General features: G+C 48.8%; 1 protein-coding gene and 1 non-coding gene across 7 annotated transcripts in view; one reads left to right on the forward strand and one right to left on the reverse strand.

The window, feature by feature from the left end:
• Window positions 1-12819: 12819 nt before the first annotated feature.
• On the reverse strand, window positions 12820-12892 carry TRNAV-UAC (transfer RNA valine (anticodon UAC)). Its single transcript has one exon. It is a non-coding gene; the product is annotated as a tRNA-Val (tRNA).
• A 268-nt stretch (window positions 12893-13160) lies between these two features.
• Window positions 13161-16358, forward strand: part of PPEF1 (protein phosphatase with EF-hand domain 1) — a 153575-nt gene continuing 150377 nt past the window's right edge. For 2 of the 6 annotated variants that reach the window (XM_055106112.2, XM_055106111.2), the window contains exons 1-2: window positions 13254-13423; window positions 13817-14073. The gene's annotated coding sequence lies outside the window, so the exon portion shown is untranslated. Of the gene's footprint in view, window positions 13424-13795; window positions 14074-16358 lie in introns of those variants that run through there. The other 4 variants (XM_055106114.2, XM_055106113.2, XM_055106115.2 and 1 more) reach the window with 3 other exon arrangements.

A 16358-nucleotide genomic window follows, 5' to 3' on the forward strand; every position in this document is an offset into this window, starting at 1 on the left:
GATGAAGCAGGAAGCAGGCCCTCACCAGACCCAAATCTGCTGGCACCTTGATCGTGGACTTCCCAGCCTCCAGTATTGTAAGAAATAAATTTCTGTGGTTTATAAGCCACCTAGTTTATGGTATTTTATTATAGCTTCTCAAACAGACAAAGACAGTCCCTCAATGTCAGACTCTGTGCTGGCTGAGGAAGTTAACAACGACTTTTTAAAAAAATTATTATTATACTTTAAGTTCTAGGGTACATGTGCACAATGTGCAGGTTTGTTACATATGTATACACGTGCCATGTTGGTGTGCTGCACCCGTTAACTCGTCATTTACATTAGGTATATCTCCTAATGCTATCCCTCCCCGCTCCCCCACCCCACGACAGGCCCCAGTGTGTGATGTTCCCCGCTCTGTCTCCAAGTGTTTTCATTGTTCAATTCCCACCTATGAGTGAGAACATGCGGTGTTTGGTTTTCTGTCCTTGCGGTAGTTTGCTCAGAATGATGGTTTCCAGCTTCATCCATGTCCCTACATGAACTCATCCTTTTTTTTTTTTTTGAGATGGAGTCTCGCTCTGTCGCCCAGGCTGGAGTGCAGTGGCGCGATCTCGGCTCACTGCAAGCTCCGCCTCCCGGGTTCACGCCTTTCTCCTGCCTCAGCCTCTTAAGTAGCTGGGACTACAGGCGCCCGCTACCACACCCGGCTAATTTTTTGTATTTTTAGTAGAGACAGGGTTTCACTGTGTTAGCCAGGATGGTCTCCATCTCCTGACCTCGTGATCCGCCCACCTCGGCCTCCCAAAGTGCTGGGATTACAGGCGTGAGCCACTGCACCCGACCTCATCCTTTTTAATAGCTGCATAGTATTCCATGGTGTATATGTGCCACATTTTCTTAATCCAGTCTATCACTGATGGACGTTTGGGTTGGTTCCAAGAACAATGACTTTTTTTTTTTTTTTTTTTTTTGAGACAGAGTTTCACTCGTTGCCCAGGCTGGAGTGCAATGGCGCGATCTCGGCTCACCACAACTTCCGCCTCCTGGGTTCAAGCGATTCTCCTGCCTCAGCTTCCTGAGTAACTGGGATTACCGGCATGCGCCACCATGCCTGGCTAATTTTGTATTTTTAGTAGAGACGGGGTTTCACCATGTTGGTCAGGCTGGTCTGGAACTCTCGACCTCAGGTGATCCACCTGCCTTGGCCTCCCAAAGTGCTGGGATTACAGGCGTAAGCCACTGTGCCTGGCTTTTTTTTTTTTTTTTGAGACAGGGTCTTACTCTTGTCACCCAGGCTGGAGTGCAGTGGCAGTCATAGCTCACTGCAGCCTTGAACTCCAGGGCTCAAGCCATCCTCTCACCTCAGCCTCCCATGGTAGCTGGGACTACAAGCCCGTGCCACCACACCCAATATTTTTAAACATATTTTTATAGAGATGGAGGTCTCACTATGTTGCCCAGGCTGGTCTTGAGCTCCTGGGCTCAAGCAATCCTCTGGCCTTGGCCTCCTGAAGTGCTGGGATTACAGTCGTGAGCCGCTGCACCCAGCCAACTTCTTATTTTCAAATCCAATGGACTCTTCCCAACACTGACCTTCCATCTTCACACCGCAATGTTGGGTGCTGTCAGTCCCATCTTCCTTTAGCTTCCACCACTCTAGATACACCTTCTCAGTCTCCTTTGAGAGCTCTGCTTCCTCCACCCACCCCGTAAATATTGCTAAATCCAAGGTTCAGATATCCAGTAAGCACTGAATGGCCTACAGGATATCTTCCCGTAGATGTCTCCTGCTAGCTCAAAGTGGACCAACCTAGTGTTGACAAGGCTGTGGAGAAACCTGAACTGTGTCATATGTTGCTGGTGGGGGTGCAAGGTGGTCTAACCTCTTTGGAAAACTATTTGGCAGTTTATACAAAGGCTGAACATATATGCGCCCTATGACCCAGCAATTCCACTCCTAAGTAGCTACCCACCAGATATGCATACATATATACTCCAAAACCAAAAACGTGCTAGATGATCCATAGCGGCAGTATTTGTAATACCCCCAAACTGGAAATGCTCATATGTCCATCAAAAGCAGAGCATCTACATCGGGGTATGTTTACACAATGGAACACTATACTGCAATGCAAATAGACAGTCTAGAACTACATGCCACAGGATGGATGCATCTCATGATGCTGAGTGAGAAGTCCAATCCTGAAGCAGATACACCACATGGATCCATTAAAAAACGTACAAAAGTGGCCGGGCGCGGTGGCTCACGCCTGTAATCCCAGCACTTTGGGAGGCCGAGGCAGGCAGATCACCTGAGGTCAGGAGTTCAAGACCAGCCTGGCCAACATGGTGAAACCCCGGCTCTACTAAAAATACAAAAATTAGCCGGCCATGGTGGTGCACACCTGTAGTCCCAGCTACTCGGGAGGCTGAGGCAGGATAATCACTTGAGCTGGGGAGGCGGAGGTTGCAGTGAGCCAAGATCACGCCACTGTACTCCCAGCCTGGGCAACAGAGTAAGACTCCATCTCAAAAACAACAACAACAACAAACTCATCTGCTTCCTCAGACTGTTCTCCTTTCTCTAGTTCTTTATTATTATTGTTGTTATTATTATTATTATTATTATTATTATTATTTTGAGACAGGGTCTTGCTCTGTCACCCACACTGGAGTGCAGTGGTGCTATCTCACCTCACTGCAGCCTCGACCTCCTGGGCTCAAGCAGTCTTCCCACCTCAGCCTCCTGAGTAGCTGGGACTACAGGCCTGCGCTGCCACGCTCAGCTAATTGTGTTAATTTTTTTGTAGAGACGGGGTCTTGCTATGTTGCCCAGGCTGGTCTCAAATTCCTGGGCTCAAGGGATCCTCCCACCTCGCCCTCCCAAAGTGCTGAGATTACAGGCATGAGCCCCTGCACCTGGGCTCTTTTCTCTATTTCTTATCTCCTGAGTGGCTTCGCCATCCATCTACCACCCCATCCAGAAGGCTCCTCCAAGCCTCCTCTTTTTCCTAAATCCCTACCATCCTATGGCCACCAGGGGCTTTCTCTCCTCTCCATCCCACTGCCTGCTTTGAGGCCCCACCCTCTCTCCCAGGTACTCTACCTGCTAAAGAGAGACTTGTCTCTTTCATCCTCCACGCTGCTGAGGCAGTGAGGTGCAAACCTGATGCCGACACTCTCCTGCGCAAAACGCTTTGGCGGGTCACTGTTGCCAGGGGCTGAGTCCCACCTCTGAGATGTATTATGATCTCTCCATTTCCACACCCCTACGATGCATATAATAATAAAGTGTCCTTCAAGGGGTCATGGAGATAGATCTACCTCCTGCCCACCTCTCGGGATTTATGTTTCTCACTCTGTACTGCTCGCCAAGCCACAAATGTGCCAGACTGTCTCTTGCCTCCGTCCATAGAATTTCTTTGCCTCAAATGCGTCCCCCCACCCCTACTTCTCCGCCTGCTCAGCCCATTCCCTATAAAGAGGACGTTTCCTGGCCGGACACAGTGGCTCGTGGCTGTAATTCTAACACTTTGGGAGGCTGAGGTGGGAGGATCCCTTGAGCTCAGAAGTTTGAGACCAGCCTGGGCAGCATGGCGAGACCCTGTCTCTGCTAAAAATAAATAAACAAACAAATAAATAAATAAAAATTAGCCAGGTGTGGTGGCACATACCTGTGATCTGAGCTACTCGGAAGACTGAGGTGGGAGGATCATGAGAGTTGGAGGCTGCAGTGAGGTATGATTGCATCACTGCACCTCAGTCTGGGTGACAGAGTGAGACCCTGTCTCAAAAAAAAAAAAAAAAAAGAGGGTTTTTCCTGTCCCTCAGCTCACCATTTGCTCTGGCCTTTTCAGTCCACCTTTTTCTTGCCCACAGATTATAGAAACCCATACAAAAAATGACTGATAATGACTCACCTCAAAGCATTCATTCATTCAACTAATATTCATTGAGCATCTACTACATTCCAGTCCCAGCTTTAGGTGCTGGGGATAGAGTAGCAAACAAAACAGGAAAAGCACTTGCCATCATAAAGCTCATAGGCTAGTGTGTGTGTTGGGTGGGAGTGGGTGGGGAGAATACATTAATGAACTAATGAAGAAAGAGAATAGATAGTATGGAAAATTACGGTGACTGCTGTGGAGAAAACACAAGGAAGTAGGGAACAGGGACTGGTCCTTTTGGGCTTAGGGAAGCCCTCACTGAGAAGGTGATGTTGGAGCAAAGATTCGAAGGAGGCGAGACACCTGTGGGCAAAGCATTCTGGGCAGAGGGAACAGCATGTGCCAAGCCCTCGAGGTGAGCGTGTGCTTGGCGTGTTCCAGGAAGAGCAAGGAGCTCCTGAGGCTGGAGCTAGAGGAGAGAGAGTCTTAGGAGATGACGAGGTTGGGGGTGTCCGGGAGCCAGTTCCTGCAGGGCCTCGTGGGCCATGTGAGGCTTTGTGGAACTTGAGGATAGACAAGGACATTACTGACCACAGTTTCAAAGGCTCCCTCTGGTACAATGTTGTGGACCGGGCTGGCCACGGCAAGTGTGGCAACAGGGTCCAGTTCCGAGGTGAGTGCAGTCATCCGAGGGAGAGAAGATGCTGGCTTGGCCCAGGGTGGTGGCAGTGGAAGTGTTAAGTGGCTGGATTCTGACTACACTGGGGAAGTAGTGCCCACAGGATCTGCGGGCAGATTACGCGTGGCAGGGGTGGGGGTGTGAAAGAAACGGAAGTCTGAGGCTGGGGCAACTGGGAGGATAGAGCTGCCATTTGTGGGGCGGGCGGAAGGGGAAGAAGGTTTCAGCGAAGACAAGGGATTTGGGGAGGATGGGGAGGAGGATGATCTGTTTGGGACATAATGAATTTGAGGCGCCTAGGGGACACCCCAGTGTTGAAATCGAGCTGGCAGCCAGACAGATGCTTCTGGAACTCAAGGGGGGAGCCCAGACAGGCTGGATGGTGCCCTGTGCTCTGCGGAGTTAACGACTACATGAACTCCTAACCTCAGGCCTGTAGCTGTTCATCAAGAGATGCAAAGGAAATCAGCAATTAGGGTCTAGTTGGCTGGGGGCTGCTAGTCCAGGAGATGCTCTGTCCCATCCCCACCCTCAAGAGAAGCTGGGACTGGCTGTGAGGCAGTTTCTGAAGGGCCCTGTCAGTTAGGTCAACATCAATTGTGCCAGGCCAGTGGCTCACGCCTGTAATCCCAGCACTTTGGGAGACCGAGGCGGGCAAACCACTTGAGGTCAGGAGTTCCAGACCAGCCTGGCCAAGGTGGTGAAACCCTGTCTCTACAAAAAACACAAAAATTAGCTGGGCATGGTGGTGCGTGCCTGTCATCCCAGCTACTAGGGAGGCTGAGGGAGGAGAATCGATTGAACCCAGGCGGGCGGAAGGTTGCAGTGAGCCAAGATCACGCCACTGCACTCCACCCTGAGCAACACAGCGAGACTCTGTCTCAAAAAAAAAAAAAAAGAAAAAAACAGTGCCAGATCCTCTTTTTGGGAGACCAAAGGCAAGGTGTGTTGGTGGTCACTGACAGTGTGGCTTTCATAACCAAATCCACTTGGCTCAAGGGCCATGTATGTCACTGAAGAGAGTCTGGTCTGTTGAGCTGTCACTGAGCAAACCTAGAGTCCAAGGAAGAGAGGCCTGCTTTCAGAGCCAATTCCTGGGTGCAATCCAATTTTGGACCAATTTCTTGCATTTGTTTTCTTCCCAGACTCCCCTCCCGCAGAAAGCATTTGTCTGTAGACAGCCTGGGGTTCTGAGGTACCATATCCTTATGGAAATGAGCAGAGAGAGAAGGAACGACAGGCGTTTTACAGAAAAAGCTGTCACCAAAGGAGAACCAACATGGCTGCTGCAGTCCCACACAATGATTTAATCACCAACAAACTGGAGAACAAAAGCATTTTTGGCGACAACATATTGTGATGGCAAAAACCGCAATTACTCTTGCACCAACCTAATAGTATCATACCAGAAAATAGCATTGTTGGAAGGGGAACAAGAGAAATATATCAGCCTCTAAAGGAAAAATAGTGAAATATTTCGATTATGTGGTTGCATATTTTTCTCCCTGTTTAGATGGCGTCTGTGATTCCGCCACACGTTACATGAGACATCCGCCAGTCACCAATCTTAGATTTATGCAATGTGGGCTTAGATTTATGCAATATGGGCTCATTCTGCCCCTTGGTCCAAAAGGGCCACTCTGCTGTGAGGAAACCCTTGTTGTCACAGCAGGAAATTTCAAGGCGTGTCTATTTCTTGAAATGTACCTTGCAACCCATGAGGAAAGGCGCGCTTTAGATACACACAGGAAAACCTAGTTTAGTCTCTTGGATTGGGTATCACCAACCATAGAGCGTTCCTTCCCATGGAAACAGATGAAGCCGAGGAGAAAAGCATAAAATTATGAATGATTAAAAATGGTCTGTAACCAGCTTCCAATCTGCTTGAGAAACAGGAGGAACGCACGCCGCAGGCTGCAATAATGTCCCTCTCGTGAAAGAGAAAGAAGGAAATTGCTTCTGGTGTGAAAGTGTTACTATTTTAGGCGACAGGCATATTCATGGGTAAATCTGTTATCTGCACATGCTTCAAACACAGATGAACCTCAACCACATATGCTAAGCGAAAGACAAAAGACCACATGCTGTGTGACTCCATTGAAATGAACTGTCCAGAACTGGCAAATCTTTAGAGACAGAAAGTCGATCCGTGGTTGCCCAGGGGCTGGGGGAGGGGGGAGACAGGGAGAATGGGGAGCGAGGGCTTAATGTTTGGGTGATGAAAATGTTCTAAAATTAGATTATGTGCTCCACAAATCTGTAAATATACTTAAAACGATCGAACAATAGACTTTCAGTGGGTGAATTTAAGAGTATATAAATTACATCTCAATAAAGCTGCTTTAAAAAAACCCCTGCAATCTCTGATGGTAACACAGTCACCTATAAGTTGAGCCTGAAGGACTTTTTTTGTTTTTATATAATAAACATGACCAAGTAATGAAGTAAGATATTTTAATACGATGGATGTTCTAAAAATCCTTATTGGTATTGAATCCAATATGTGCGGTGTAAGAGAAATAGAAGCCCGACTCAATTATAAGACATAGGAAGCTGGGCACGGTGGCTCATGCCTGTAATCCCAGCATTTTGGGAGGCCGAGGCAGGCAGATCACCTGAGGTCAGGAGTTCGAGACCAGCCTGGCCAACATGGAGAAACCCCATCTCTACTAAAATTACAAAAATGATCCAGGCGTGGTGGCACACGTCTGTCATCCCAGCCACTTGGGAGCCTGAGGCAGGAGAATCGCTTGAACCCGGGAGATGGAGGTTGTGGTGAGCCGAGATCACGCCATTGCACTCCAGCCTGGGCAACAAGAGTGAAATTCTCAAAAAAAAAAAAAAAAAAAAGACATAGGAAATGCCTTACTGTGATGCTGTGTGCTCTCCGAAATGAACCTTCATCCAACGCCTAAGTGAAGGCAATTTCTTTACCTTATTTCACTGTAATGAGGAGACACTGCCACTGAAGGACAGAAGCAGCGGAGGGTAAATTGGACAAAGAGCCTTTGTCTTCAGGTTCCCAGCTGTACAATGGGATGCATCTTTCCCATGTCTATGGGCCTTATGCATCTCCATCTGGATAATATGCTGATTAAGTTCAGTGATTGTGTCCTCTGTCCCCTGGAGCATCCCTCTGGCCCAGGGTAGGGCACACAGTAGGTTGCCAAGCCACACTGGCTATTTTTGGCTGGCTGCTTTCCTTCCAAGTGCTGTTAAAGGCCTGCGTTAAGCAGGTAAGATAATTTAAGCTCCCCAAACCTTCCCACTGGCCCACGTTGCAGGGCACCTGGAGAGACGATGTTCTCTGCTCTTCGTGGACATTTCTGGAGCTCCCCAGCCATGCACAAAGATTGGTAAACTTTAGAACACGAAAGAGTGCTATCCTTCATGCCTCCTGACGGCCTTTTATTGCTGATATCCACTAACTGGGCAGGTCTAATTTTAAAATGCTTTGGTAAACATTTCTAGGACTTCTTCGCATCGCGGGGGTGGGGAAGTCACAGAACAGGGTTGTTAGACTCAGCACTGTGGAAGCAACAAGGATGCCCTGCATGTCAAGTCCTTTTTTTTTTTTTTTTTTTTTTTTGAGACTGAGTCTCGCTCAGTCACCCAGGCTGGAGTGCAATGGCATGATCTCAGCTCACTGCAACCTCCCTCTCCAGCAATCAGATGATTCTCCCGCTTCAGCCTCCCCCGAGTAGCTGGGATTACAGGCACCTGCCATCATGCCCAGATACTTTTTGTACTTTTGTAGAGACGGGGTTTCACCAGGTTGGGCAGGCTGGTCTCAAACTCCTGACCTCAGGTGATACACCCGCCTCAGCCTCCCAAAGTGCTGGGATTACAGTCATGAGCCACCGCGCCCCGCCGTCATACACAATGTTTGCCCCCTAGGAGATAGTCAGGGATGAGCTCTTAAAAGAAGGGACCAAGGAATGAATGAATGAATCTCCATGCCAATCACAAAGAAGAGAAATCTGAGAGTGAGCCCTAGGGGTGTCTGACAACCAGGAGTATTTAGATCTAAGCCTTGAAAGAGTCTGCTTAGATTTTCTTGCTGAGGAAAGAGGAGGGGGCAAGGAGTAAAAGGAAAAACAACAAAACCCCAAAGCATCTTAAGGTAGTCAGAGTTACTGGGACAAGTTGCAGACTATTAATTGCAAGGGAAAAAAAATCCTAACAGACAACTGGTTTACATGATCCCTACTTAGAAATATACCTTGGGGTTTGCAGAATGACCTTGGAATTATACTGTCACCAGTCTTCCCAAATACTGAGAAATGTGACTAAGTAACAAAAGTCATCAGCCTGGGACACATGGTGAAAACCCTTCTCTACAAGAAATACAATAAATTAGCCGGATGTGGTGGTGCGTGCCTGTAGTCCCAGCTACTAGGGAGGCTGAGGCAGGAGGATGGCTTGAGCCTGGGAGGTTGAGGCTACAGTGAGCCGTGAAACCAAGAATTCTGATTCTACTTGTGTGAGTTTCGCTGTGTCTGTCTACCAGGTCATTTGCAGAGCAGAGAGACCTCCTTCTCCCTGCTTTTTAATTTATTTTCTATAACACACACAAATACACGATGTCCACAAAGAAGACAGGCAACCAATTTCTAACATCTGGATGAACCTGAGGAGAAATTCTGAGCAGATGGGTACTTGAGAATTGAGAGAGGCATGAAAGAATATTATTTCAAAGATTGAGAGGGAATTGGAACTGGATGACATTTTAGAGATTTGCTCTTATTTTTTCCTAATTGAAGCATATCACTTCTGCTAGGGTCATATTTAGAAATTTTAAAATGAGTGAGTGTACTGAGTCTCCGGGGTTTCCTGACTCTCAGTTGGATTATGTTTTTTATTAGATTCCAGTGGTACTGGGTATGTTACATTAATCCATATTTAAACTAGGGTGACCTTACACCCCGATTTGCCCTGGATGGTCCTGGGTTACACCTGTCGTCCCAACAGAATTATTAATAGCATCCTCCTCCACCGTCAATGGCATTCCGGTTTGGAATATTAAATTCTACAATCACTCCCACTTTGACTCCTAAAAGTTTTCCAGAATATGCCATACTTTCTCATTAATTGTTGCAACTTATGGCTATTTTATAGATTTCTGAGACCCATCCTTTTTTCTGTTGGATTTTAAGCATCCTTTGAACTTTAGAAGGCTCCTCACAGAACTGGAAAGCCATCCGCACAAAGACAACTGTTGTTCATTAATAACACATGTTAGTTAATTAACATGTGTTGCTAATTAATAATATTTCTATTATTCAGGCTATATTCCTATTTATCAACGATATTAATTAAATTATGTATTAAGTATGCAATGAATGTCAATGGTTGAATAGCACATACCTTCATAGCCAAAGAGAAGTAATAACAAAAAGCCTTCTATCTTGCGTGACATCTTCCCCTGGTCCTCGGCCGAAGCTCTACCTTACTGAACTGGAGAGCTGGCCCAGGAGCAGGGGATTAAGTTGAGCCCTGGCCTCATTAAGCATCTTAATCCATTTAGTTCTTAGGTCTTTGGCTGAGCCCCATCAAGTTAACCCACAGAGTTACCTGCCTCAACAAGGAAGTCTCATGGAAGATACTAGCATCAACTGAGATTCGGTTCGCGAGGAAGATACTTTTCGTTCTTTTTTTTTTTTTTTTTGAGATGGAGTTTCCCTCTTGTCACCCAGGCTGGAGTGCAATGGCGCCATCTCGGCTCACTGCAACCTCTGCCTCCCGGGTTCAATCTAGTCTCCTGCCTCAGCCTTCCGAGTAGCTGGGATTATAGGCTCACGCCACCACGCCCAGCTAATTTTTGTATTTTTAGTAGAGATGGGGTTTCGTCATGTCAGCCAGGCTGGTCTTGGACTCCTGACCTCAGGTGATCCACCCACCTCGGCCTCCCAAAGTGCTGGGATTACAGGCGTCAGCCACTGCGCCCGGCCCATACTGTTCATTCTATCTTAATGTAAGGGAAGCAATGGAGGGAGAGAACTACAACCAGAAGTCTCAGGTCTTCGTCCTTTCTTCGCCATCATCTTCTAGGGGGTGACCTTGAACAATTTCCTGCCACATAAGCACTAACATTCTCGAATTGTATGAAAATGTCATGGATTCCCCCTCTTTGAAAGCAACTAGGCATCATGTGCACACCTATTCACTCAGGAAAATGCTAAATTTGGTGGTGGTGGGAGGACAGTTACACAAAGCTGTGCATTGCTGTGTTACTTTTAACAACAACAAATTGGAAACAATCTAAATGGCCAAGGTTAGGGGGCTGGTTAAGTAAATCAAGAGACGAGTGCAGCCTGGTAGGTTTAAGAGCACAGACTGCCAACCCAGACTGGATGCCAAATCGCAGCACTAGCACTTGTTACATTGTGACCTCAGGGCAAGTTATTAATATCTCTGCGCCTAAACTTTCTCATCTGTAAGATGATGATAATAATGCCTACTTTCGAGAGTTATTTTGAGGCTTACAAGAGATCATATGTACAAAATACTTAGCACAGTGCTAGACATAATTAGCTATTATTTTTACATCACCATTCAGAATAAAGTTGATGGGAGGAAAAGGGGAGTTGTTTAATAGGTATAGAGTTGAGTTTTGCAAGATGAAAAAGTTCCCGAGATCTGTTTCACAACAATGTGAATATACTTAACACTACTGAACTGTACACTTAAAAATGATTATGGTGGGCTGGAGGTGGTGGCTCACAGCTGTAATCCCAGCACTTTGGGAGGCCAAGGCAGGCAGATCACTTGAGGTCAGGAGTTCGAGACCAGCCTGGGCAACATGGTGAAACCTCGTCTCTACCAAAAATACAAAAATTAGCCGGGCGTGGTGGCGTGCACCTATAATCTCAGCTACTCGGGAGGCTGAGGCAGGAGAATCGCTTGAACCCAGGAGGCCGAGGTTTCAGTGAGCCGAGATTGTACCACTGCACTCCAGCCTGGGTGACAGAGCCAGACTCTGTCTCAAAAAAAAAAAAAAAAAAAAAAAAAATGGTTAAGGTGGTTTTAAAAAAGGCCGGGCACGGTGGCTCACGCCTGTAATCCCAGCACTTTGGGAGGCCGAGGCGGGCGGATCACGAGGTCAAGAGATCGAGACCATCCTGGCTAACACGGTGAAACCCCGTCTCAACTAAAAATACAAAAAATTAGCCGGGCGAGGTGGCGGGCGCCTGTAGTCCCAGCTACTCGGGAGGCTGAGGCAGGAGAATGGCGTGAACCCGGGAGGCGGAGTTTGCAGTGAGCTGAGATCACGCCACTGCACTCCAGCCTGGGCGACAGAGCGAGACTCCGCCTCCAAAAAAAAAAAGAATAAAGTTGATGAAGTGATTGTAATAACAGGGAAAGAGTTACACTCTTAAGTTACAAAAAGACGCAAATTTCTACACTGTTAAGGATGCATAACTAGGTTGAAAATGCAGAGAAAAATACTGAGTGCCCCTTCCCATTTTATATTTTTTGCTACCACCATCTCACCATGGCCCACACCCTCATTCCTCTTGTCAAAGATAAAAAAGCCAATATTTAAACAAATAATAAACTCCCCAAACGAAACTGTAATGAAATAGTAAAGAGGAACGGAAAGAAACTAGAGAAACGTTTGCTCATTCAACCAGTATTTATTGAATGTCTACAAGCCTGACATTTATTTTATACTGTGTATGAACTCTATTCCACAAATTCTACTGCTGCATTAAAAGGGACTGTGGGTTTTGTTTTTTGTTTTTTTTTTTTCGTGCTCTGCACATCAGAGTTTAATGAAAAATAGAACTTTTAATCAGAGTCATAATCATGATCGACCTTTAATAATTCACCTGCAGTCAAAGCGCTGCTGTATTGCCTGCCACATTTTAGTTGGAGGTTGGGTGGCCGGCCCTTGCTGGCTTGCAGGCAAAGGGCAGCCAGGTGCATTCCCCGAGCGCCCGATTTTCCGAGGCGTACTGGGAGGAGAGGTGGGGTAGGGCCCGGCCGGATCGGGGGCGCCGGATCGGGTCTAGGACTTCGCCCGGCCCCTGCCCTCCACTACTTCTCATGTCGGACTATGGCGGCAGCGACCTTGTGGGATAGGAGAGGGTATCTGTCATTTCACTTCTGCGAGAAAAACATGCCAAAAAAATTAAAAAGAAAAAAAGGACAAAGAAAAACACTTCGTTGTCGCTTTTTGTTTTTTTTGTTTGTTTAATCCAAACCCTTTTTTTTTAACCCAAACAACGGAACCCTAAAAAAGCAAAAACAGCCGCCTTACGGCTATGGTTCCACTGGGGCTCGAACCCAGGACCTTCTGCGTGTAAAGCAGACGTGATAACCACTACACTATGGAACCTCCACGAGGAAGAATGTTGTTGGGACTTTATTCATAGACTCACAGCAGTTCCGGTCCCTCCGCCGGAGCCCCGCCTCTCCACCGTGACCCCGCCCCCGAGGCGAGGAGTTTGCGGCGGCTCCGAGTCTCCGGCTCCGGCGTTTGGGCGGCTTGTCTTCCCTGCCCGCCACAGTCGCGGCCCCTGGGACCAGGGCGAGGCCGGAACCCCGGCCGAGAGCACCTCCCCGCTATCATCTGTCCCCAAACTTTCCCTCAATCGAGGCGCCGGCGGGGCGGCCCGGCGGCCGGAAGTGCACCCTGCTCGGGCTTTGCGCCCCCGGCAGCTTCCTCCGCCCGCGAGGGCCCCGCGCCTTCCCATTTTCCCAACCGGCAAACTGAGCCTCGGCCACCCAGCCCACTTGCCGGTCGGAAGTCAGGACGTCGCCGCTTGCGGCGGCGTGGAAGGCCTCGCCTCCGGAGCAAGGAGGACAGGGGCAACCCTTGGAACCAGGGTTGGAAAAGGCCGCTGGTTAGCGGGCCCTTTGCCCGAGGGTGTGGACCTGTACCCGCTCCCCTGCCCCTTCCCGCAGCCTTCTTCCCCTCCCGAGGACAGGCCTAGGGGGTGCAAATGCCAGGGCTTCCGTTAGGTCTCCTTGGTCTAGGGCTGCAGGGGTGGGGGGACGAAGACGTGTAGACGGGGCCACCCGTCTATGGCTTCCAGGGTGGCAGCGGCCCTGGCCACGTGATTGAGGGGCCCAGTGCAAAATGAAGATGCCAGGCCCCTTGTTAAGTTTTTGGGAATTTCACACGGTAACAGCAGAGTATTCAACCCGGTGCGGGGTCCCTGACTTGCTTGCAGGACTGTAGTCTGGGTAACGGGCTGGGACCCTCCATCACAAAGGGTGATTCTTGTTTTTCATCGTCAGTGTCATTTGCCTTTTTCAGGGCTTCCAGGTGGATCTTCGTCACCACCCTAGGATTGCTCACCATTCTCAAGCTTGAAAACCCACCTGTAATCATTTGGGGGGCGGGGGGGGGGGCATCTTTAAGCGCCCAGGTGAACTTGGTCTGCAGGCAGCAGCTGTCCTTTTCTCTGGATCTTCTGCTGAGGTCGGTAGGTTGATAAAGTGATACTGATTTTGTGGCAGGAACTCCCTTCAGCCAACTCCTGTCTTCCTGGGAAGGCCTCTGGAAGAAACCAGGTGGGTGCAGGGAACACTAAGGTGGGGGTCACGATCTGGATGTTCGTCTTGATTTGGCCATTCATGAGCTGGGTACTCGAGCTAGTCAGTTCACCTCCGGTCTCAGTCTCCTCCTTTGTAAATACAAGGGTTGGACTAAACACGTCCCCTTTCACCTCTGGGTCTCAATGTTATGCCCATCTTCCACGTAGGAAAACGGAGGCAGTTATCTGCCATGTAATCCCCCCACACACACACCCCCGCCCCCCGCCCAGAAATAGAGGCAGGCCAGCTAGTGGCGTGGGTTTTTCTAGTACCCGTTTCCCGATGTCCTCAGTTAGCTCCCTGTCATATTCATCATGGGGCCCCCTTCTAGTCTGCTTTTTTGGTGAGACGTTTTCAGAGGCCTCTCGAGCGCTTGATGCCTAGATTGTGGGCCACGAGATGACCAGAGTGGCCAGCCACCGGCCGGAGGATAAATTCGTGAGAGCTCCACGTTTCCCACTAGTCAGTGAGCCTCAGGACTCCTGGGAAGCCTGATAATAAGTGTATCCCACCTGTTTCCAAACCCCTGGCGGTCGAAAACAAGACTGCCAGGAACTGGCCCTAAAGTTACACCCACTGGTTGTGTTTTGGATGGTGTCTCTAGGAAATGCATTGCTCTCCAGCCCCCCACATCCCGATTTTTCTGTCTGCCCCTGGGTATAAAGGTATGTTTGCCAAGTTCCCACACTTAACCTCTGTGCAGAAAAGAAGCTGGTGTCCCTCTGTTGCATGCAACACAGGTATCTGCCTTTGGTGAAAAACTCTTGTTCCTTTTCTCCATTCCAGGAGGGAAACTGTGTTCTGTTCTCCCCGCCGCCCCTCACAAGGTGTCATCACAATCTTTTTTTTTTTTTTTTTTTTTTTTTTTTTAAGACGGAGTCTCGCTCTGTTGCCCAGGCCGGAGTGCAGTGGCACGATCTCAGCTCACTGCAACCTCTGCCTCCCGTTCAAGCAATTCTCCTGCCTCAGCCACCCAAGTAGCTGGGATTACAGGCGCCCCCCCACCATACCTGGCCTACTTTTTGTATTTTTAGTAGAAATGGGGTTTCACCATGTTGGCCAGGTTGATCTCAAACTCCTGGCCTCAAGTGATCCGCCCACCTCGGCCTCCTGAAGTGTTGGGATTGCAGGCGTAAGCCACCGCGCCCGGCCCCACCCAGCTCAAATTCTGTGGTCATTTTTATCACTTGCTTGTTTGCCCTTTCATTTCTTCCTTGTGCTTGTTGGTAAAACCACAATCTCTTACATCTGACTGTCTCCCTACCCTGCCCCTGAACATGGCCCAAGAAGAACACATCCAAGCTGACTGGTTTCACACTAAATTCATGACTGCTTAGCTCAAGTGAGCCCTTTCTGCAGTCCAGAATACATGTCCACTTCTAAGGACAGTTTCATGTCTTATCTCCGTAAACCTCCTGTACCCCCAACCCCAATCTCAGTTACAGCTGATGACCTAGCTTCCTATTGCGGTGAAAAAATGGAAGCAATTAGAAGAGAACTTCTGCAAGTCCCCTGCCAGCCACCGTCTGCTCTCGTGCTCTTCCTCTGGATCAGGATGGGTTGGGACTGGCTAACTGTCGTAGGAGGCTGTCCTGTGTATTGTAGGATGTTTTGCAGCATCCCTGGCCTCTATTCACTGGATGCCTGTCGCACACATCCTCCCCCACCACCCAGTTGTGATGACCCAAAATGTCCCCTGGGGGACAAAATCTTGGGAGTTCTTTGGCAATATCTGGAGACACTTTTGTTGGTTATGACTGGGAGAGGGGTACTATAGGCACCCAGGAGGGAGAGGCCGGGGCGCTGCCAAACATCCTGTGGTGCCAGCTACTCTGGGGGAGTGAGGCGGGCAGAATCCCTTGAGCTCAGGAGGTCGAGGCTGTTGTGAGCCATGATTGCACCACTGCACTCCAGCCTGGGTGACAGAGTGAGAACCTGTCAAAAAAAAAAAAAAAAAAAAAAAAAGCCGGGTGCGATGGCTCACGCTTATAATCCCAGCACTTTGGGAAGCTGAGGCGGGCGGATTGCTTGAGCTCAGGAGTTCAAGACCAGGCTGGCCAACATGACAAAACCCCATCTCTATAAAAAATACAAAAAAAATTAGCCAGGCATGATGGCGCACACCTGTAGTCCCAGTTACTCTGGAGGACTGAGGCAGGGAGGATCCCTTGAGCCTGGGGAGGTCGAGGCTGCAACAAGCTGAGATCGCATCACTGCACTCCAGCCTGGGCGACAGAGTGAGACCCTGTCTCAAAAACGAA

The sequence above is a fragment of the Pan paniscus genome, chromosome X (assembly GCF_029289425.2).
Source record: "Pan paniscus chromosome X, NHGRI_mPanPan1-v2.0_pri, whole genome shotgun sequence".
Lineage (NCBI taxonomy): Eukaryota > Metazoa > Chordata > Mammalia > Primates > Hominidae > Pan > Pan paniscus.